The sequence below is a fragment of the Cavia porcellus genome, unplaced genomic scaffold, assembly GCF_034190915.1.
Source record: "Cavia porcellus strain 051 isolate PalLab524CR breed Dunkin Hartley unplaced genomic scaffold, mCavPor4.1 scaffold_6, whole genome shotgun sequence".
Taxonomy (NCBI): Eukaryota; Metazoa; Chordata; class Mammalia; order Rodentia; family Caviidae; genus Cavia; species Cavia porcellus.
In genome coordinates, this window is record NW_026947489.1 from 94,697,469 (window position 1) to 94,721,964 (window position 24,496).

The window sequence follows — 24,496 nt, forward strand, 5'->3', positions numbered from 1 at the left end:
TGCTGGGCTTACAGGAATGGGCTTGCGTGGTATTTTACTTTTCAATCAGATTTTATTAGTCCATTTTAGATATACATAATCGCATTCATCATAGGGAATTTCTACCTGTACATGATACAACTTCCCCCCCATTCTCCTACCCTCCCCACTTACAAAGCTTTGTTTCCCTTTCTTTGTTTCTCATTTTCTTCACTTTTCCTTTCTTTGCTTTCCAATCCTATGCCTTGTTCTCCTCCCCATGGAAGCATTTTCTTCCTATTTCACAATACCTAATATATGTTTTGGTCCTTGTTTACTGTCTTGGGTTGGCACACCAGAGATACAATGTGATATTTACAATGTGTGTCTGATTTATGTTACTTAAGTGTATAGTCTCTAAGAGGGAAATATGTAGCAATAAATTTTCATATCAAGAAAACACAATGAGCACAAATAACCTAATTCTTCACCTCAAGCTTCTATAAAAAGAAGAGCAAGTTAAACCCAAAGCTCATAGAATAGTGGATATTGTAAAGATTAGAGCAGAGATCAATACAATTGAAACTACAAAAACAATACAAAGAATTAATGAATCAAAAAGCTGTTTTCTTGAGAGTATAAACAAAATTGACAAACCTCTAGCTTATTAAAAAATAGAAAAAAACCCAAATTCACGCAATAGTGACTGAAAATGGGGAAATTCCGACAGATCCTATGGTAGTATAAATGATCATAAATGCTTACTTTGAAAATTTCTACTCATGGGGCTGGGGATTTAGCTCAGTGGCATAAGCACCTGCCTTGCAAGCAGGCGGTTGTGAGTTCAATCCCTGGTACTGATAAAAAGGAAAAAGACCAAAAAGAAAAAAAAATCTCTACTTATATGGAGTGGAAATCACAGAGGAAAGGGACAGATTTCCAGAAACATATTAACCACCAAAGCTCAACGAAGAAGATATAGCTATTTTGAATAATCCAATATCAGCTATTGAAATTGAAAATGTAATTAAAAACTTACCAACAAAGAAAAGCCCAGATTCTGATTGATTCACAACTCAATTCTACAAGAAATTTAAAGAAGACTTGATGCCAATACTCCTTAAACTCTTCAGTGAAATTGAAAAGGAAACAATCCTCTCTAAGGCAAGTATTACTCTGATACCAAAACCAGAGAAAGATCCAACCAAAAAAGGAAAACTATAGGCCAATCTCACTAATGAACACTGATGAAAAAATTCTCAATAAAATACTGGCAAATAGAATGCAGCAAATCATCAAGAAGATTATGCATTATGACCAAGTGGGATTCATCCCAGAACTGCAGGGATGATCTAACATATGCAAATCAATAAATGTAATACACTACATCAACAGAGCCAAAAACAAAAACCCCATGGTTATCTCAATAGATGCAGATAAAGCTTTCAATAAAGCCCAACATATGTTCATGATAAAAACCCTTCAGAAACTCAGAATACATGGTGTCTACCTCAATCTAATCAAGGCCATGTATGACAAACCAACAGCCAGCATTATACTAAATGGACAAAAACTGGAAGCTTTCACTTTAAATCAGGAACAAGACAAGGATGTCCACTATCATCGCTTCTATTCAACATAGTTTTGGAAATGCTAGCTAGAGCAATTGGACAAGAGAGAGAAAAGGAATAAAGATAGGAAAGGAATACGTTAAATTATCACTATTTGCAGATGACATGATGCTTTATATAGAAGATCCAAAAAACTTCATTAAAAGACTACTAGAAGTAATAAATTCAACAGTGTAGCTGGATAGAAAGACAGTGCTCAAAAATCAATAGCATTCCTGTACACAACTCACTGCAAAAGAAATTATGGAAATATAGCCCTTCACAATAGCATCTAAAAAATGGAATACTTAGGAATCAACCTAAGAATGTAAAACACATATATGCTGAAATTATGCTATGCTAAAAAAGGAGATTGAAGAGGATGTTAGAAAATGGAAGGATATTCCTTGCTCTTGGCTAGAAAGAACCAACATTGTGAAAATGGCCATACTCCCAAAACTTTTATACAGATGTAATGCAATCCCAATCAAAATACCATTAACATACTTCACAGATCTAAAGAAAACACTCCTAAAATTCACTTGGAGACAGAAGAAACCTAGAATAGCAAAGACTATTCTGGGCAACAAAGGCAAGACAGGAGGAATCTCAATTCTTGACTTGAAACTATACTACAAAGCCACAGTGATAAAATCAGCATGATACTGGTAAACAAATAGACCCGAGTTTCAATGAAACAGATTAGAAGATGCAAGCTCAACTACAAAGACATTCAGCCATCTGATATTCGACAAAGGTGCTAAACACGTTCATTGGAAGAAGGATAGCCTCTTTAATAAATGGTGTTGGAAAAATTGGCTCTCCACATGCCAAAGACCGAAAATAGATCCATGCCTACCACATCCCAAAGACCAAAACTAGGTCCATGCCTATCACCATGCACTAAACTAAAGTCTAAATGGATCAAAGGCCTAAATATTAAAACAGAGGGTCTGAGGATTTAGCTCAGTGGCTTAATTATCTGCCTGGCAAGCATGCAGTTGTGAGTTCAATTCCCAGTACCAAAAAAAAAAAAAAAAAAAAAAAAACCACCAAAACCCCAAAAAACCAGAAATACTAAATCAATTGGAAGACAATAAGTCTTATAAGTCTTGGAGACATAGGGGTAGGCAGAGAATTCATGAACAAAATGCAAACTGCATGGGAAACATTTCAGATAATCAACAACCAGGATCTCATATTATTGAAAAGTTTCTGCATTTCAAAAGAAATCACCAACAAAATGAAAAGAAAACCCACAATATGGGAAAGAAATTTAGCCATCAACCCCTCAGACAAAGGACTGGTGTCCAGAACATATAAAGAATTGAAAATCATCAAGCCCCCAAAATTCAAAGACCCTCTCCAAAAATGGGCACCTGAGATGAACACGCAGTTCTCAGATGAAGATATACAAATGGCAAATAAATGCATGAAGAATTGTTCACCATCACTGGTCATTCAAGAAATGCAAAATAAAACAGCACTGAGATTTCATCTCACTCCAGAAAGAATGGCTGCCATCAAGAAATCAAATGATAACAAATGTTGGTGAGGCTGCAGGGGAAAAGGAACACTGCTCCACTGTTGGTGAGAGTGCAGACTGGTGTGACCACTGTGGAAATCAGTATGGAGATTTCTCAGAAGATTAGGATCAGAAGTTCAATTCAACCCAGCTATTCCCTTCCTGGGTATTTTCCCAGAAAAACTGAAAAGGTCATATCATAGTGATATGTGTGCACCCACATTCATAGCACAATTTGTAATAGCTAAATTTTGGAAACAACCAGGATGCCCATCAATCGCAGATTGGATGAAAAAGATGTGATATTTTTATACAATGGAATATTACTCAGCTATAAAAAGGATTATCTTGAGGCCTTCATAGGCAAATGGAGACAACTTGAGGCTATCCTCATTATTGAAATAAATAAGAATCATATTTATAAATATCACATTGTCTCTCTAGTGTACAAAGTAGTAAAAAATGTTGGAGTAATAAAATCCAGAATGTGAAATTGCTATTGTAATAGAGGAAAAGAAAGTGCTCTAAAGGATGTAACTGCATGTATTGTTAAGTGTGTGGGATTGATAACTGTATCACTAAGTTTGTGTTGTATTGAACAGAACTGTTTGCAGTCTCATTGTTTGAATGCTCACTTTGTATGCTTCACTTCTGTAACTTGAACAACTATTTGTAAGAGGACAATATGAAATCATCAACTAATGACTTCTTACTGTTTTTTAAATTATGTATTATTTCCACCCTTTTTGTTTTTTTCTTTAAATAAAAAAAAACCAAAGTATAGTCTCAACTTGCATCCCCTTATCTAGCAATGTCTCAGACTTATCTTTCTTTATGCATGGACGTGCTCCATTGTATTAAAAAACACCTTCACATCTTCCTTATCCATTCACGAGTTGATGGGCATTTGGGCTGTTTACAAGTTGTAGCTGTTATAAACTGTGTTGCTGTAACCTGGCTGTGAATATATTGCTGTTGTCTTCTGGTTTTGTTTTTTTTTTTTTTTTTTTTTTTTACCAGAAATTGAACTCACGCCCTTGGACTTGCCAAGAAGGCACTCGTGCCACTGAGCTTTGTACCCAGCCCAGTATGATGCTTTTAAGGAGGGAAATAGTCGGGTCATATGGAACATCTACTCTTAGGTTTTGAGGAATCTCCACAGTGATTTACACAGTGGTTGCACCAGTTTATGCTTCCACCTACAGTGGAAAACGTTGCTTTTTCCACATAGCCTTGCTGGAACTTGTTATTGGTTGATTTCTTGATAATGGCCATTCTCTCAGGGGAGATATAGAATCTCAGCATTGTTTTACTTTGCATCTCTCGAATCACTAGTGACAGTGAACATTTCTAATATATTTACTTGCTATTTGTACTTCATCTCAGAAGTACATATCCATCTCACATGCCCATTTTGGATGGTGTGTTTAAATTTGGGGAGTCTGGATTTTTTTGTGTGTTTTCCTTATATATTCTAAATAATAAGAATAATAATTTTAATAATAATTCTAAATTCTAAATAATAATAATAATAATTCTAAATAATAATAATTCCTCTTTTGTTGGAGGAACAGCGGGCAAAACATTTTTCCCAAACTGTGGGTTGTCTTTTTACTCTATTGGTGTTTTCTGTTACTATGCAAAACCTTTTTAATAAATGAGATCTGAGTTGGTGATACTTTGTGATAGCTCCTGTGCAATTGGGGTTTCATTCATAAAAAATCTTTGCCAACAGCAATGTCTTCAAGAGACATCTACCTAGTCTGTCTTCCTGCAGATTTAATGCTTGTTTCAATATTTGGATTTTTCCCCAGTATTGAGATCTTTGGTGCATTTTGACTTTGATTTACTGCATGGTGAAACATATGGGTCAACTTTTAATATCCAGCATGTGGAAAGTCAGTTTTTCCAGCACCATTTATTAAAAAGACTATCCTTCTCCCAGTGAATGTGTTTGGTACCTTTGTCAAAAGTAAGGTGCCTGAATATGTCTGCAGTTTTTTCTGCATCTTCTAATCTGTTCCATCGATCCTTGGGTCTATTTTGGAATTTTTATTTTTCTAGTACTGTATTATTTTTATCACAGTAGCTTTTGTACTATAATTTTTACTCTGGGATTGTGATGCCCCCAGCCTTACCTAGAATTGGCTTTGTTATTCTAAGTCTCTTCTGGCCCCAAATGAATTGTAATTCTGTGTGATATGCTGTTGGGATTTTTATCAAGATTACATTAAATCTATATAACAACTTTCAAAATATGGGCATTTTGCACTGTATTGGTTCTCCCTAGCCAAAATAAAAGGGATATCTTTCTATTTTCAGATATCATCTTCAATATCAGAGCACTGTAGTTTTCAATGTAGTGGTCTCTTACTTCCTTTGTTAGGTTGATTTCCAATTGTTTCATTTTTTGGATGCTATGGTACAAATTGTTGTTTTCCTAATTTCTATCTCAGTGAGTTTGTTACTCATGTACTGAAAGGCTGTTGATTTTAAAAAATTTTTTGTATTTTTTATTTTTTGTGGTACTGGGGATTGAACTCATGACCTTGTGCTTGCCAGGCAGGCACTTAAGCCACTAAGCTAAATCCCCAGCCCCTTTTTTATTTTAATGATAGTAAAATCCAAGGAAATGAAACAGAACAAAGCCAATCAAAACAATGCAGCAAAATTGGTACAGCACTTCAAAGCAGAATACTACGAAAACAACCATAGCTACCACAGTATGTCTTGTTATCTTCACAATAGTTGTTCATTTCATCAGGTATAGCACAATCAAACCAACCACAAAATAGAATAAAATCAATCAAAACAGAATATTGGGTAAAGCAAAAACAATCAAAACAAAGGAAAACAGAACAATATTGAACTCCAAAGAGAAGACAGAAGGATATCCCCCATATTTGCTATATTGTACACGGTCATCCTCCCAAGAACCACTCAGACTGCTGGCCCCAGGCCTGAAAAGTCATCCAGGCAAGACAAGTTTTCTGTACCTTAGTTGCTCTCAACTCAGCCTGTCCTCCAAACTAGCCTGATGCTTACGGGGGTGGTAGTGGAGGGGCACAGTGTTTGGTACCCAGCCCATGCATCAGTAGGCTCTCGGGAGGAGCTGTCTGGACGACTCTCTCCCTGGAACCTGCACAGCTGACACGGCTCACCAGAAAAACTGGCTGGTTGGTCAGTCCCAGCATCAGAAGGCTATTGGCTTTTAAGTTTTGACTTTGTATCTGGCTATGCTACTCAATTTGGTATTCAATCTAGAAGCCTTTTGGTGGACTTTTGGGGGTCTTCTATGTAGAGTATCACAGCATACTTCAATAATGATAATTTGACTTCTTTTTTTAATCCTTTTTCCTTATCCTAATTGCTTTGGCTAAATTTTCTAGATACTTGTTGAATAAGAATGGTGTCAGCACACATCCTTGTTTGTTCCTGATTTTAGAGTAGAAGTTTTCAATTTTTGTTTGTTTCATATGAATGCTGGCTGTTGGTTTGTCATAGATGATTTCTATCAGATTGAGATAAAGACCATCTGTTCCAATTTTCTGTATAGTTTTTATCATGAATGGGTGTTGGACTTTGTCAAAAGCTTTTTCTGCATCTCTTGAGAGGTTTGTAAGGTTTTGGTCCTTGGCTTCGTTAATATGGTATGTTATGTTTATTGATTTACATATGTCAAACCATCCCTGCACCCCTGTGATGAATCCCACTTGGTCACGGTGTATAATCTTTTTTTTTTTTTTTTTTTTGGTGTATAATCTTGATGATTTCCTGTATTCTGTTTGCCAGTATCTTATTGCGAATTTCTGCATCTATGTTCATTAAAGAGATTAAGGCCGATAGTTCTCTTTCTTAGTTGGGCCCTTCTCTGCTTTTGGCATCAGAGTAATGTTTGCTTCCAGGAATCAATGTGAGAGTGTCGCTTCCCTTTTAATTTCATTGAAGAGTTTGAGAAGTAGAAGTATTAGCTCTTCTCTAAATTTCTCATAGAATACATCAGTGAATCTGTCAGGGCCTGGGCCTTTCTTTGTTAATAGATATTTAATTACATCTTCTTAGCTGATATTCTCCTCCTGCATCTCAAATTTGTATACCTCTTACTTGTCTCAAATACTGCCCTACTTCCAAACCAAAATCCTTGAGAGTGAGAGTGTTTGTGCCCAGCAGAAAGGGCAGGTTGGTCTTGTTCTTCTTCCCTGTCTTGGTGCCCAGAGTCTTGAGCACCTACGGAAGGGATCACACAGACTTGCACACACATGCACAGCCCACCTTCAGCCCTGGACCTTGTCTCCAGCTCTGGAAGCAGGAAAGGGAAGCCCACCAGTCTCCCGCATCCCCTCTGACACCTGGGAGCCCCAGTGCACCTGCAGATCCCTGAGGTTGCTCACGTGGGTTTCGCCCGCCACGTCAGCACGCATGCACACAGCAGCGTGAACCTCCCACGGGCCCCGCTACACATGCAGTAGGAAGCGGGTATCTTCAGGCTTCAGCCCAAAGCCTCCCGAAATAGCGCCCCCGCGTGCACCTGCTGCGCGAGGCTCGCCTCAGCGGGGCTCAGCTCGCGCCTGCGCAGGGGAATCCGCGAGATCTTCAGTCCACACTGGGCCCATCGGTGCGGGTATTTGCAGTCGGGCTCAGGAAGGCCGGTGCCACAGCAAGGCGCTCGCCACCGATCACGCCCTCTGGTCTTACTTGAGCCTCCGGACATTCTTCCCCGAGAGAGGGCGGCTTCAGAGCCCGCTTCCGCGCCCTCCCCTGCATGTGATGCCCCCTGCCGGCTGCTCCAGTCTGCTCGGGGCGGAGGAGGAAGCTGGTTGCTATACAGCATCTGTGCCTTCCATGCCGTGGGGCGCCTTTAGAACTCGACCCTAAAAACGAGCTTGGATGGAAGCTTGAGGCTGGCAGACGCTGGGACAGAGTGGCTGGAGCACAGGTACAAATCCTAGCCCATTTCGCACTAGTCCATCACGCCCCGCAACCTCTCTTGCCTTTTAAAAAAAGGAGTCAGGAGGGTCTGAGGCAGGCGTAGTATGCCGCGATGCGATGCGCAGCCGCAGTGCATCCTATTCGTCCTGCAGGCGTAGTGGTGCAAGGTGGTAGTTGGCGCGTTTTTGCCTTCAGAAAGCTCCCAGCATGACGGATTGTGAGGGAGCCAAGGACCAGCTGAATCCCTGCTGTTGTCAAGGTGCATCCTGTGCGCAGAGCAAGGAGAAGCACGGAGAAGCGAGTGAGCAGAGGGGCTCCCGCAGCGATGGGAGGCACAAGCCAGGCCCCCAGGGCTCTGCAGAGACATCTCCGAAGCCGGCCTGGCGCCTGGGGGATGCCCCCGTCCCAGGACTGCTCAGGAACACTGCACATGCTCAAACGGGCGGTCCGCGGCCCCAGGGGTGAACCAGGCAGTGAGTGGGGCCGGCCCACGGGCCGGGTGGGACTTAGGTCCCGGGACAAGCTGCCGCTTCCTGCAGGAGCATCTCTACCCAGCTGCAAAGCCTGGCTCAGCCAAGGGCGTGCACAGGGAGAGATGGGAGAAGCAGCCGCTGTGCTGAGTCTTAGAAAGGCCCGCGCCCACTGCTTTGGGAAGTGGGGAACAGGAGGGCGCCCCCTGCGCCGGGAAACGCCTTGGTTTACCCTCGGGGTGGTGTTTAGTAACCACAGAGATGGCACTGGAGCCTGTGAGGAGGGCTGGGGTGCAGCTCGGGGCAGAGCTGGCCTAGCGCCTCCCGGGTCTAGGTTTGGACCTCAGAACTACAAAGAGGAGAGGGAGGGAAGGAAAGTGGGGGCAAGGCGAGGAAGAGCACATGAATTCATAATGAGCCTCAAAAAGAAAAGGGTGGCCATGTTTTAACAGAATGATAGCAGCTAAGAGGCGAAGAAGGAACGCTAGAGTTGGAAATTGTCAACTCAGTGTCAGTGGTGTGATAATGGGTTCAGGCAAGGCTTACTGCAGATGGGATGTGCAGCTGGAGAGAAAGGCCTCAGGGCGGTGGGATCTTCACTTACCTCAGGTTATTCACCCACAAGTTATTCCTCAGTAACTTACTTTACCGAAGAGAAAAATTGCTATTGAGTGAGGCACTCTGGGTGACAGCTCCCTCCCAAGTGAGAAGCTCAGCATCACGGGCAGCTGGGGTCAGGAGGGAGGAAGGATGGGTCCCCTGAGCCATGTGCTCCCCTCGCACTGACCCACGAGGAGAGACAGGACAAGTGTCTTAGACACCTGGGGGGCTCAGAGGACCCTCAGTTTCACGTGGGGCAGGGACACTCTGTCCTGCTGCCAGTCTGGACCCCACAGGATGTATGGGCCTTAAAAGCAGGTCTCGCCTTGGTAACTGTGTATAAGGAGTTCAACGTGGGCTTCAATTTGCAAGCTTCCTGCAATCCTCCCTAGGTCTCAACCCTGAATGCACAAGAAGGAGATAATTTCCCATCGTAGCTGAAAAAGAAGCTGTGTGTGGTATCACAAGCATGCCAGCACTTGGAAGGCTGTGCTAAAAGGATTGCTGTGAGTTGGAAGCCAGCCTGGCCTACAGATTGAGTTCAAGTCTAGCTTGAACTGCATAGTGAAACTCCATCTCAAAAAAAAAAAAAAAAAAAAAAAAAAAGAAGAAAAATATTTATGCAGACAATCTTTATGCCTGAATCCAACAATTTGATTTACAGAAATCAATTTAAACACTGTATTCATTGTGAAATTGGTTAGATGCAGGATTCAGAAAAAACTCAAGGGTAAGAAAACCTGTGCTGGGCAATCCGGCTGTTCAGGTCCCAGATTAGAACCTATCTTTACAGGAGAACAGGCAAGGGCTCCAGCACAGGGAGCGAGGGCGTGGCAGAGGGTCAGCTTGGAAGAGTCTGTGGACCGTGGACAGGGTCCTCAGGGGCTCGAAGGGCACACAGAAAAGGCTGCTCAGGGACACATGAAGGCAGCAGGTCAGGAGAGTTGGCGCCTGGCCCCTCCTGAAGCGGTGGCTGAGACAGTGATCCCACTTTGCTGCTGGGGGGAAGGAAGGAACTGACCCAGTGGACAGAGCACAGGATCAGTGGTGGAGTAAGAGACTGTGGCATCACAGCTCTGCTGCAGTTTGAAGAACCAAAGAACCACTGCCTTGAAGCAGGCGATACTGAACAGTAGCTTTCATCCTGTTGGACCAATGTCGCTCCTCCTGTTAGCTTTTCCCATCAGCATAGGCTGGGCCTGAGTGCCTCAGTTCCCACTGAGCAGATCTGTATCCTGGTGACAACAGCTGCTGTGTCAGTGTCTCCCTGGCGCAACCATGAGGCAGGATGGTTCAGTATGTTGGCTCAGTGCCCTCTGGAATACAGTATGTTGTCTGCTGTGGGCCCATCATTCCTGTTCTGTTTTTTTCCAGTACTGGGTATTGAACCCAGGGCCTTCATACTGAGCTACATTCAGAGCCGATCTTCTATTTGAGGCAAGGGTTCAGTAAGTTGCCGGTGGGAGTGGCCAAAGCTGGAGGTTGATCACACACTGGGGGCTAAAGCAAGGCCAGCCCTGAGAACACAGCGAGCCCAAGGCAAGCCACTTAAACAGGCTGTTCCAGTTTCAAGAAGGCAAAGGGCCCAGGCTAGTCAGGTAGACAAGTTGCTAGGCAGCAGGGTTTAAATTGATATCCCCGACATTTAACAGGACTTCCAGCAGAACATGGTGGATAGATAGCAGCAACTTCGGAGGCTCTCTGAGAAACCACACTTAAAATCCAGGAATGGTGCTGGGTGTGAAGTCCTAAGCAAGGGGAGATACACCCTGCTTACCCAAGAATGGACTAAACCAAGAGAGGCCAACTGGAAACGCAATCCTGATGATATAACAGGAACAGATATAGTCTCAGCATGGAAGCTGGAGCCCACGCCACTGGCAGTCACGATTTGAATTTCCTGCAGCCGCTGCTGCATCCCAATCAGCATGGCAAGGAGAGAGGTGCGAAAGCTCTGAGAGTGGCAATCAGTGAATGGAGTTGAGAGCAGGACTGGCCAGGAGCCCTGCAATAACCTGCGGTGAGTGAGAAGATTGGAGAGTCTTCCACAGAGTAGGAGGCTTCAGCAAAGGACACACTGGGACCGGGCAGATTAGCCGGAACAGGAGGCTGCAGTGTCCTTAGGAATATAGTCCCCTCTCAAGTGGGATTGGTGGGGAGTGCCTGGCCTGGGTGACGCTGCTGACTTAAGACCCAGTGGGCTAGCCCAAACCGGGTCCCAGTGCCTGGAGGTGCACCCTAGCAGTGAAGCCTTCAGTAGATTGACCTGGAGGGGCAGGCCCAGCAGAGGCTGCCCAGGTCTGTGTCTCCCTAGTATACTGCAGTGGGCAGGAATACCTCACCAGAACAATTCAAACCAACTGTAACCGACAAAGAAAGAAACTGAGCCTCCTATATACGCTTGTATAGCAGGAACAAAAAATATGGGAAGAGAGAGCAACAAGAAAGGATCCTCGGCCCCCAAGCCTGAGAAACATGCAATAGTAGACACAGCACCAATACATAAAGCGATATCTCCAGAGCCTCATAGACGAGTTTAGGAATGAAGTTATTAACAACCTAAAGCAAGATATACGTAGAATAGTTAGAGAAATGCTAAGCACTGCCCAAGAAAAAACAGATGGTGGAATGGAAGAACAGAAAAAAAGAGGAGAATTGTTTGATGGAGAAAATAGAGAAAACATGGAATACATGAAGCAAGTTCAAAGAGATTACCAGGAAACTAAAAACTCTCTCAAAAGCTGGCATAACAGCTTGAAAGAAACTAAAGATAGATTATCTGAACTGGAGGGCAGATTCGTAATATGGGAGCATGAAATGAAAAACTTCTTAAAAATAACAACAACAACAAAAAAACCCAAACAGCAATAAAACAAAGGCTAGAAGATGATAAGAGGATCTATAACTTAAGAATTAAGAACATAAAAGAAGAAGTAGGGACACAAACAAATGGACTACAAAAGCTATTCACAGAAATAATCCAAGAGAATTTCCCTAATTTAGCAAAAGGTAAAGATACTCAGATGTATGAGGCATACAGGACCCCAGGCACCTACAACCCAAACAGAGCTACACCCAGGCATATAATAATAAAAACTCCAGAAATCCATTATAAGAACAGAATATTAAAAGCCATCAGAGACAAGAAACAGATCACTTACAAGGGAACACCCATCAGAATTACAGCAGACTTCTCAGCACAAACCATCAAATCACAAAGAGTGGGGGGGGAAATAATTCAAGCTTTGAAAGATAATAACCTCCAGCCAAGATTGATACATCCTGCACAACTGTCCCTGGAGATTGATGGAAAAACAAGGTGCTTCCAGGATAAAGAGGAACTAGGGGAATATGCAACCACCAATTCAACTCTACAGAGAATACTGCAGGATGTTCTAAAAAAGAAAAATACCAAGATTCCAGAAATAATGGCAGAGAGGCCACAATGAATGGAGCAGAAAGCAAAACGAAGAAGACAAACTGACAACAAATGACAGAAAAAGATCTCAACAGAAATGAGGCAAAGAAGATCAGATGGTAGGAACAGCTATTTTGGAGAAAACAAAACATCATAATAGCTAGTGCTGATTTAGTATCATCTTTTTTGAAGTCCCATCAAGCTTGTATTCTTCTCTCTCCATCAGTCTTAAAGGTTGTTTCTTAGTGGATTTTATTATACATGATAATATAAACAAAAACTTTTATAGACTAGGAGATTATGCAGAAAACATTTTTCATTTTCTGTTAGCTGGTTCTAAATACCCTGTAATAATGTCATTCTCTTGAATGGTTTTACAGTGTGTTGATAGGTCTGATGCTACAGTATATGAATTTATATTCAAAGATATCAAGGAAAAAGTCACTGTGGTAACTACTTTTATGTCAAGGTATCTTGAGGTGAAACACTATTTTGCTTAAATGGTTATGTTTTGACCTGCGCTGTTCTGTTGTTATGCCCTCTTTTATCTCAATCCCCCCCTTGTTTTTCTTTTTTAAAATTATTTCTTTTTTTATCTTTTTGATTAAGGGAAAAATAAAAAATAGCAGGAAACATTATAGTAACCTACATTGATTTCCTATTCACTTGATTTAAAATCCTGTATTGCTCTCACCATCTTGCTTTGACTGATTTTCCCCTATTCTGCTTTGCTTGATAGTACCAAGTTCGAAAGTATAGGCAACAACTGTGAAGACAATAAGATCCATTATGACACCCATTCTGGTTGACTATTATCTTGTTTTAAAGTCCTGTAAAGTCTCCAATGTTTTGGTTGTATTCTCTACTGTTTTGTTCAATCTTATTATAACTGATGATATAGGCAATTCTTAAGACAGCAAGAGGCAGTATGGTAATCATTGTTGATCACCTTGTAGTTTGTTTTTACATTCTCTATTATGTATGTCCATCCTTTTGATTTGACTGACTCTGTTCTGATATGTCACATTTGGTTTTACTCTCTTCAAAAAAAGTAATAAGAACTGTGGAAGTAATAAAACCCAAAATATGTAATTGTCATTGTACAAAAGAAAAGAAAAGAAAAGAAGATGCTCTAAAAGTTATAACTGCATATACGTTTGAGTGTATAAGATGGATAACCATATTACTGAGTTTTTTTTGGATCATTGAACAAAACTATTTTTACTCTCACTGTTTGAAAGTCCAGTTTATGTGCTTTAATTTTGTAACTTGAACAACTATTCCTAAGATGAGAATATGTAATCTATTAACTAGTGATTTCTTACTGTATATTTTTAAAATTTTGTATTACTTGTACCCTTTCTCTGTTTTTTTCTCCTTAAATAAAAAAAGAAAAAAGTTGATATCAACCTCCTGAGTGTATAAATAAATGTGCTACAGAGGGTTTAGCAGTTCCTCTCTTCCCAGCCAGAGAGAGGGCTCCACCAGACCTAAGCTTTCTCCCTTGTCTGTATTTCTCCACCCTCTTGCTGTCCTTCCCCCTGGGAACTTTGTGCTGGCCATGGCATATTGGTGCCTGAACAAGGACCAGGGTAAGAAGAAATAGTGAGTGAGGTGTATTAATACTGATAGCAGGGGTAAAATGGGGGCAAACATGTTCTTAAAAATCACAGATGTATATGGAAATGCTTGTTCTGTTGAATTCCACATTTACTTTCTTTCTGTGGATTTGGATTACAGAGTGTCTTAATGGTCACAAGTTTGATGGGATAGCCACAGAGGATTTGGCGTGGAGCACTGTTTTTAAAAAAGAGTGGGAAAAAGATGGTGGAACAACAGCCACCTTGAAACCTTAACTGAGCCACAAGCAGCAATTCCCACCTTCTCAGTTCAGGGAAATGTTGCTGCATCACAGACTGCAGTTTCCACCCTTGTTAAAATAAAAGTCATGCTTTAATTGCTCAACAATTAGCCTTTAAAAATGCAAACAGTGTAAAGAGACTTTAGGAGCCCATAAAAAGTAGACTGAGCTGGTTCAGTTTGTGCAGACCTTGGGGACAACTGTCATTCAGGGTATTTATCTGAACCTAGAAGAAAAAAAAGGTCAGTTGTTCAGCTGCAAATGTGAGGGGCATTTTGCCGGAGATTGCACTGCTGCACCTGTGAGGGCAGCACAGCCATTATCTGTGTCTTAAGCGAAACATTGCGGAGATGAGGCTACCATTGGGAAAATGAGTTTCAATGTGAAACTGATGTGGAAGGCTGACCTATTCCAGGAAACTCCAGTGGGGCCTGCCACAGCCCTGCCAAATAATAGGGGTGCTGTGGCCTGAAGATCCCTGAGACAGCACCACCCTGCTCAGCAAGGCAGGCTCCTGTGGTTGTGAGGTGGTGGGGCCCTGATCTGTGGTTTGCTGATCTTCATTTAAAAAATTCTCTCCACCAGGCTGGGCCTGGGAGAAGTAACAAGAAGCCGGTTCACCCTTCCTGTGAGCCAAATGAGATGCGGACAGGGAGACAAGAACACCACCAGCCCCCACCCCGTAAGCAACTGGCTGATTTGGAGAACAGGCTGAGCTGACAGCATCTGAGGTACCAAAATCACTTAATGCTTATATTGTTTGATTGACTTTCCAGGCCTAAGGCCAGTAGTCTGAGCATCTATTAAGAGGTTAACAGTATGTACTACAGCAAATAAGGGGGTTTCCCTTGTCTTGTTTTTGAAATCCAATATTGTTCTCACTGTTTTTGTTGCACTTTACTGTTTTGTTTTATTCAGTGTTCTGTTTTGGTTGGTTTTATTCGGTTCTGTTTTGTTTGATTTTATATCTGTTGGTAAGGGCAGCAATTTTGAAGATAACAAGATATTATGGTAGCCATTGTTGATTTCCTAGTGTCCTGTCTTGAAATCCTGTATCGTTTTTACTGTTTCACTTTATTTTGTTTGGTTTTATTCTCTTTAAAATATACTTTCAGGGGCTGGGGATTTAGCTCAGTGGCATAAGCACCTGCCTGGCAAATGTGAGGTCATGAGTTCAATCCCTGGTACCAAATAAATAAAATAAAATAAAATAAAATAAAATAAAATAAAATACACTTTCATTCTTTTATTTTGATTGGTTTTATTCTGTTTTATTTGATTTTATTTTTAATTTTTTAAAACTTTGCTAAAGGAACAAAATTAGAGCTCTAACCCTCCCCAATCCCATGACTTATCACAAAGTTACACTAATCAGGACAGAACAGCACTGATATCAAGATCGACAAACCACCAAGGAATCAATATGAAGTCCCAAAATAGACTCCCCTGTAGCAGACAATTGATTTCTGGCAAAGATACAAAAGCAATTAAGTGACAAAAGGATTATACCTTTAATAAATACACTGGAACAACTGGACATCCACATGCAAAAAACCCAAACCTTATAGCACACCAAAAATTTCTTAAGACATCCAAAAGTCAACTCAAAATGTCACCCAGTGGGTTAGTTAAAACAAAGGCAGGTGTGACCTGAGTCGTTGCTTTGGCTCAGATCATTCTCTCTGGGACAAAGTGACTGGGACAAGGTATAAAAGGAAAGACAGGACCTACAGAGGTGTTCAGTGAAGGGAGGCACTGAATTTGCTTCTGCACAGGCCATGTCGATGACAAAGGAGGTCATTATGCTGCTTCCTTCTTTTTTTAACTATCTTGACTTATTTTTTAATATACATGTTTTTTCCTTCTGCTTGACATATAACGAAACAATGATATTTACACATGTCATTTATTTCACTTGTATGTTCTCAAGATGCATCCATTTACCTATAAAAGTGTCCAGCTTGTCCTCCTTTACGGCTGAGCAGTACTCCATTGTATAGAAATACCACATCTTTCTTATCCATTCCTCAGTTGATGGGCATTTGGGTTGTTTCTAAGATCTGGTTAATTACAAACTGCTGCTATAAACACGGGTGCACATATATCACTGTGGTATGATGTTTTTAACTCTTTTAGGAAGATACACAAAGGGGAAGAGCTAGGTTGAATGAGACCTCTAGTCCTAGTCTTTTGAGGCATCTCCACACTGATTTCCACAGTGGTTGCACCAGTCTACACTCCCACCAACAGTACAGGAAGATTCCTTTTTCCATACAGCCTTTCCAGCATTTGTTACTGGTTGATTTCTTTATGATAGCCATTCTTTCTGGGGTGAGGTGGAATTGCAGTGTTGTTTTAATTTGCAACTCTAGAATAATCAGTGCTGTTGAACATTTTTACTTACTTATTTGCTGTTCATATTTCTCCATCTGAGAAATGTGTGTATTCATCTCAGAGGCCCAGTTTTGGATTGGGTCTTTAAATTTGGGAGCACTGATTTTTTTTTGAGTTCTTTAAATGTTCTCAGTAGTAATCCTTTATCTGAGGAACAGGTGGCAAATATTTTCTCCCACATTATGGGTTATCTCTTCACTCTGTTGGTGATTGCTCTTGCTATACAAATGCTTTTCAGTAGGATAAGATCCAACTTGTTGATTCTTTGCAGTAAGTCCTGTGCATTCTGGGATTTGTTCATGAAGCCTTTGCCTATACCAGTCTTCAAGAGTTTTACCTTCACTGTCTTCCAGCAGATTTAATATTTGTTTTAATATTAAGATCTTTGACCTATTCTGATTTTAGCTTAGTGCATGGTGAAAGACATGGGCCCAGTTTTAATCTTCGGCATGTGCAGAGCCAGTTTTCCAACACTATTTATTATAGAGGCTGTCTTTCTACCAGAGAATGTGTTTGGCACCTTTGTCAAAGATAAGATATCTTAGTGCGTCTGCAGTTGTCTCTATATCTTCTAATGCGTTCCACTGATCATCAGGTCTGGTTTTTTGCCAGTGCCACACTGTTTTATCACAGTAACTTTATAGTATAATTTCAAGTCAGGGATTGTGATGCCCCCTGCCTTGTCTTTGTTGCCCAGTATCCCCTTTGCTATTCTAGGTCTCTTCTGGTTTCAGATAAATTTTAGGATTGTTTTCTCTAATTCTGTGAAATATACAATTGGAATTTTGATTGGGATTGCATTGAATCTGTGTAACAGTTTTGGAAGTGTAGCCATTTTCACTATATTGGTTTCTCCTACCCAAGAACACAGCATCTCTCTCCATTTTCTAATACCTTCAATCTCCTTTACTATAGTTTTCAATGTAGAAGTCTTTTACATCCTTCATTAGATTGATTCCTAGGTTTTCTTTCCTTTAGGGGGGATGCTATTGTGAAAAGTTTCCTTGATTCTCTCTCAGCAAATGTATTATTTGTGTATAGGAAGGCTATTGGTTTTTGAGTGTTGACTCTGTATCTAGCTACATTACTGAATTTGCTTATTAAATCTAGTAGCCTTTTGGTAGAGTTTTTGGGGTCTTTTAAGTAGAGTATCATGTCATCTTCAAATGATAATAGTTTAACTTCTTTCTTTCCTATCTTTACTCCTTTTGTTTTTTTCTCTTGCTTAATGCTCCAGCTAAACTTTCCAGGACTGTGTTGAATTAGAGAAGAGACAGTGGACATCCTAGTTTAGTCCCTGATTTTAGAGAGATAGTTGTAATTTTTTGTCCATTTAGTATGATGTTGACTGTTGGTTTGTCATAGATGCCTTTTATCAGGATGAGATAAAGACCATCTATTCCACTTTTCTGTAGGATTTTTGTCATGAATCAGTGCTGGACTTTATCAAAGCTTTTTCTGCATCTGTTTAGATGATACTATGATTTTTGTCCTTAGCTCTGTTAATATGATGCATTACACTTATGGATCCCTGCATCCCTGGAATGAATCTCACTTGATCATGGTGTACAATCTTCTTGATACTTTACTATAGTCTGTTTGCCAATATCTTACTGGAAATTTTTACTGGAGATTTTTGCATCAGTCTTCATTAGGCAGATTGGCCTATACTTCTCTTTCTTAGTTGGGTCCTCTGGTTTTGGAATCAGAGTAATGCTTGCTTCCAGGAATGAATTTGGGAGTATTGCTTCCGTTTCAATGTCATTAAAGAGTTTGAGAAGTAGTGGTATTAGATCTTCACTAAGCTTCTTGTAGAAATCATCAGTAAATCCATCAGGGCCTGGGCTTTTCTTTGTTGATAGGTTTAAATTACATCTGTAATTTTATTTATTGATATTGGGTTATTGAGAATTTTCATAGCTTCTTTATTAATATAGTTAAATTTAATATAAAATTAAATTTTCATAGCTTCTTTACTCAGTTTTGGTAGTTTATACGTATCTAGGAATCTGTCCATTTGTTCTGTATTTTCCATTTTATTAGAATATAAGTTTTTAAAGTAGGTATACGTGATCTTCTGGATTTCTACAGGATCTGTTATGATTTCATTCCTAATTGTATGTACTTGAGCCTTTTCTTTCCTTTTTTTGATAAGGTTGGCTAAGGATTTGTCAATTTTACTTAATCTCTCAAAAAACCAATCCTTTGATTCATTGATTCTTTGTATTGGTTTTTTATTCTCCAGTGCATCAATTTCTGTTCTGACCTTTATAATTTCCTCTCTTGTATGAGCTTTTGGATTAGTCTGCTTTTCTTTTTCTAGAAGCTTGAGGTTCAACATTAAGTTGTTTATATATGCTTTCTTTGTTTTCCTGATATGGGTATTTACTGCTATAAATTTCCCTCTTAATACTGCTTTCAATGTGTCCCACAAGTTCCAGTATATTGTATTATCATTATCGTTGAACTGTAAAAACTGTCTAGTTTCTTCTTTAATTTCATCTGTGACCCATTGGTTGTTCAGCAGGATGCTATTTATCATCCATGTGTTTGTGAAGTTCTTGTGGTTTCCCTTTGGCATGGATTTCCAATTTCATTGCACTGTGTCTGGTAGCATGCATGGGATTTGAGTTCCTTTGCATTTACTTAAGCATGTTCAATGAGCCAGTATGTGGTCTATTTTGGAGAATGTCCCATGTGCAGTAAGAAGAATGTGTATTCTGATGTTGTAGGGTGGAACACTGCATAGACATATACTAAGTCCATTTGCTCAAAAATTTGGTTTAGTTTTAATATTTCAATATTGATTTTTTGTGTTTTTTTTTTTGTGACAGCAGAGCATTAAGGTCTCCTAATACGATTGTATTAAGGCTCATTTGATTTTTCATGTCCATTAATAATTGTTTCATATAACTGGATAATTATCTCTTCCTGTTTGCTTGTTCCCTTTACCAGGATGTAGTGACCATTTTTATCTCTCTTAATCAGTCTTGGCTTGAAATTCACTTTATCTGAAAATAGAATAGCAACCCCTGCTTTTTTCTGAATTCCTGTTGCACGGAGTATTGTCTTCCATCCTTTGACATTCAGTCTGTGAATTTCTTTTTGAATTAAATGTATTTCTTGCAGACTATTGTTGGATCTTGCTTCTTTTTCTGTTCTGCCAGTCTGTGTCTTTTGACTGGTGATTGAGGCCATTAACATTGATGGGTAAAACTGGTATGTATTAACTTATCCTTGTCATGTCATTTTCCTATTATTGGCTCCTCCTCCCCCCTTCCCTCTAATCGTTTGCCTTTCCTGGTGGATTCCTTCTGTTGGGGTGCATGGGGTTGTAGTCCTTATTATCTCTTTCTAGAATGTCCTTCAGAACATTTTGGAGTGCTGGTTTGGTGGTCACACATTTCCTCAGATTTTGTCATGGAAGTATCTTATTTCTCCATCAGTTTTGAAAGATGGTTTTGCAGGATACATTAGTCTGGACTGAAAGTTGTTTTCCTTTAGAATCTGGAGTACTTCACTCCAAGGTTTTCTTGACTTGAGAATTTGTGCTGAGAAGTCAGCTGTGATTCTGATGGGCTTTCCTTTATAAGTGATTTGTTTATTTTTCCTAACAGCTTTTAAAATTCTACTCTTGTGTTGAATTTCTGGAATCATGACTATGACATGCCTGGATGTGGATTTTTTTTTTGATCATTGCTAATTAGAGTTCTATATGCCTCATTTATTTGTATGTCAAATTCTTTTCTGTCACAATGTCTGTGAACATGTTTTTAATGTCATTTGTGGTATCTCCTGTTTGTTCATTGACTCCAATTAATCTTAAGTTATTCATCTTGGTCTCATCTAGCAGCTACTGGATTGATGTCTCATGTTTCTTTGCTGGTTTTAAGAAATCTTTCTTTTCCCGGTCACTAACTGCAAGCCTGTCTTAAGTATCTGAGACCCTGTCCTCACATTGGCCTAATCTGCTTCAAATATTTTCAGTGGAGTTTTATCCTCCTGGAGATCTGTTTGGATCTGCTTCAGGGATTCCATCTCTTTCCTGTGTTATGCTGTGCTTCCATAACTTGTTTAAGCTCATCTTTTTTTGTCTGTGTCTGCTCTAACATCACTAAGCATGGTATGTATCTTGGTGATCTCTGTAGTTATTTGTGAGATTATATCTGATTTCATTTTTTCCCAGAGCCTCACGCAATTGCTTTGTTACTGCTTCAGAGAGACGTGGTGGGGGCTTTCAGATTTTCCAGTCTCATTGCCTCTGCGTTTGCCTTTGGTGAACTGGGCAATACACCCTCAAAATCCCCTGGACCAATAAGAGTCTTCAGGTCAGGTCAGGTCCGTGTTGACATCTGCACACGATTTTCATGAGAATCATACAGATCATGGGCCCAGAGTGGTGGTGCACACCTGTCATCCAAGGTACTAGGAATGATGACACAAGAGGAGTTCAGTCTGGACAGCTTAGCAAGACCCTATCGCGCACACAGCAAAAATCATAGTAAGAATAATAAAGGTTGTAGATATAACCCAGAGCTGAGTTCAGTCTCCATAATAAGAATAAACAAGTGCTTAAAAAGCAAGGGAACTACTTAACAGTGTTAGTTGATGGCCTGGCATAAGAATGTATTTTACAGGCCAGGATGGGTTTCTCAGACTTTGAGCAAATTTCCCCGAATAATTCTTCTTGTCTATAGCATTTGACAGACAGCAAGGAAATTTAGAAGCCATGAAGTAGTGAAGGTACGATGGTGCATATCTATAACCTGACCAGTCGTAGAGGCTACAGCAAGAGGATAGCATGCTCAAGGCCAACTTCAGCAAAACAGAGACTGGGTGAGATGTTTCAAATTTTTAAAAATTAAAGTAAAGGGGCTGGGGATTTAGCTCAGCGGCATAAGTACCTGCCTTGCAAGCAGGCAGTCATGAGTTCGACCCCTGGTTCCGATAAAAACGAAAAAGACAAAAAAAAATTAAAGTAAAAAGAGCCAAGGATGCAGCTCAGTGAGGTGTTGATTTCAGTCTGCAGTACCACACATAGAAGAGGCCATGAATCTGTTACTAAAGTTTCATTTCTATTGCCAAATAGCTAAGATGTGACCTTGTGCACTGCAAACAGAAGAGATCTACATGCAAATATTATTTAATGTTGACATTTACTGTATTTATATATTCTTTTTATAACTATACATTAAACCAATACAAATCATATTAGTTTCAAGAGGATATAATCATTGCTTTGCTTGTGCTGCTGGGTTTGAACCCAGAGCCTCATAAATGTTAAGTGCCACATCCCGTGCAAACAATGCGGGCACTGACAGGACAGCGCAAGATTAAGAGAAGACAAAACACACAAGAAAGCTGGGACTGGCCGACACGTGGCCCTCCAATGGGAAGTAGTGATGCATACCAGCATCCTCATTTATACACAGTAAAAAGGAAAGCATGCGACAGGGTCGAAAGGGCAAGGTCCTGGTAACAACACAAAAAAGGGAACATTTTCAGATTATCTGTGCTATAATTAACAGGAAGGGACAGCAAGGCTGGACACCTGGTGATACGCAGCCAAGCTAGAGGTCAACTTGTTCACACGTGCGGGGAATGCTTCTGGCATTCCATGTTCCTGGGACCAGCTTTGCTCTAGTCCCAGGGAGTTCACTGACCTCCACCTCAGCCACAGCTCAGCTGTTCCACACAGGTAAGTAGGTGCCCTATCACAGAGCTACACTTCCAGTCCCCAGAAATGGTAACGGAGTGTTCAGGACAGGATGTGCTTCTCAGACTTCAAACAACTTCCCTAAATACATAGTGTTCCTCAGAATTAAAATCCTTTCCTTTATTTCCTGTCACCTTCATCTCTTATAATCCTTCCTTGTTTCTGTTAAACCCAGCGGAGGGTAGGGGACTTCTTTTCTGGCCGTCACTAAGTGGTATTCATCAACTCTGTCATCATTAAAATTACACTTGCCTGAAGCTAGAGGACACCGCTTGCAAGATCAAGTCCAGGTCTGAAGACTCCCTGAAGGAGCAGAAGAGGAAAACCTGCTCCAGCACTTTTACACCAAGACATGGAATGCTGCTCTTAACAACGACATTCAATAAACTCACAATAAGTAGACTGTTAACAAAAATCAATGCAACTTTGAAAGCTGGTTTGGATTCTTGGATAATCAACTGATGTCATCAGCTTTCAAAGAAGAGTAGTGTCAGGGCTGAAAATGCTTGCTGACTGACATTTCTGCCTCAAGTTCCATCCTGAGTCAACAAGCCCAAATGAGGACTTGCACCTTCTCGCCACACCTGTGTGGTTCCCATCAATCCTGGTTCCCTTCTGTCCCCTCGACTGACCAGCTGCTGACCTCAGCTCAGCTCCTTGGTGCAGTTCACTTCTGGCCTTATCACTCTGGCCTCTTGGCTCCACTTTGTAGCCTCCCAGAGATCCTCTTCCCCAACACAACCTCAAATCCACCCTGTTCCTGAAGCTCAGAGGGATCTTCCACCACCTGGCTCGAGCCACACCTATGCCTCTAACCAGGTAGGTAACTTCTCAGCACTCTAGGCCTGCTTCCTCATCTATAAAAGGGTAAGAATAGGCTAAGGATGTACCTCAGGGCCAGAGTCCTTGCTTAGCACGGACAGAGCCCAGGGTTGAGCCTCAGTACTGGGTATGTGTGAGTGTGTGTGTGTGTGTGTCCATGATCTCTAAAGTCCCATTTTACTCTAGGAACCAAACTTCTATGAGAGCAAAAGCAAAAGAAATTGTTATGCCTTCTTTTCAACAACAGATGTCACTGCAGCACTGACCAGTGTCTTGGATCCTGTCAGCTTTCCTCAAGTCTGTGATACTCAGAACAGAAAGTACAAACCCCTTAGCTTCCAGTAATCTGGAACAAATAGAGTGGTAAACCCTGCTCTATATACGATTTTAAACTGTCCCTTCACTTAGACGCATCCAGTCATTCAACAAACACTGAGCACCTATTTGTAATAAATACAGAAGGTCTCTTTGCCTCCTCAGCTCCTCCCTTCTGCGTTTCCTGGCTACTGTGTTTCCTCCGCCATACCCTTCTGCCATGATTTTGTGCTTTGGAGCCAGCCAACCGTGGACTGGATGCAGTGGAAACTGTGAGCCAAATAAACCTCTCCTCCTTTAAATTGCAGTTGTTGAACATTTTGTACCAGCAACAGAAAAGTGACTTTTCTACCATTATACACTATTATGTGCAGCGTGAAGGGACAAACTCACTGTGTGCAGATATAAGCAGGGGGTTGTGTACAGCCATAGTTTCCTTATCTGGCTGCACATCAGAATCAGCTGAGGAGCTTCCTTTCTTTGATTGAAAAAGAAATGTAAAGTAAGGCACAGCAACTCCTATGTGCAATCCCTGCCCTCAGGATGCTGGGGCAGAATGATGACAATTTTGAGATCAGCCTTAGCTACACAGCCAGTGTGACATCAATGTGGGCGACACAGTAAGACACTTGTCCAAAAGCCAAAATGAACAAAAATACATAAATGGGAGGCAAAAGAGGAAAACAAATGACAAAAGACATTTTAAAGGCCGCCAACACCAACCAGATGCCTAGTTTTCTTGCTTCGAAGCAATTCTGTTTTCAGGTTTTGGGTTTGCTTTGTTTTGTTTCTAGGTACTGTGATGGATTGAGTGCAGGACACTGCTTACCTTGAGCAAATGCTCTACCAGTGAGTTACAGAAAACTCTTACAAGTTTT

General features: G+C 40.8%; 1 long non-coding RNA gene across 7 annotated transcripts; it reads left to right on the forward strand.

Moving 5' to 3' along the window:
- Window positions 1-7,427: 7,427 nt before the first annotated feature.
- LOC134476560 (uncharacterized) lies at window positions 7,428-23,920 on the forward strand. 7 transcript variants are annotated; one of them, XR_010048355.1, is made up of 4 exons: window positions 7,428-8,029; window positions 14,957-15,102; window positions 21,463-22,463; window positions 22,657-23,920. It is a non-coding gene; the product is annotated as an uncharacterized LOC134476560 (long non-coding RNA). The 7 variants fall into 7 exon arrangements; XR_010048357.1 differs by having other exon boundaries at window positions 7,430-8,029; window positions 21,463-23,300; window positions 23,490-23,920; XR_010048358.1 differs by having other exon boundaries at window positions 7,430-8,029; window positions 21,463-23,300; window positions 23,551-23,920.
- The last annotated feature ends 576 nt before the right edge of the window (window positions 23,921-24,496 follow it).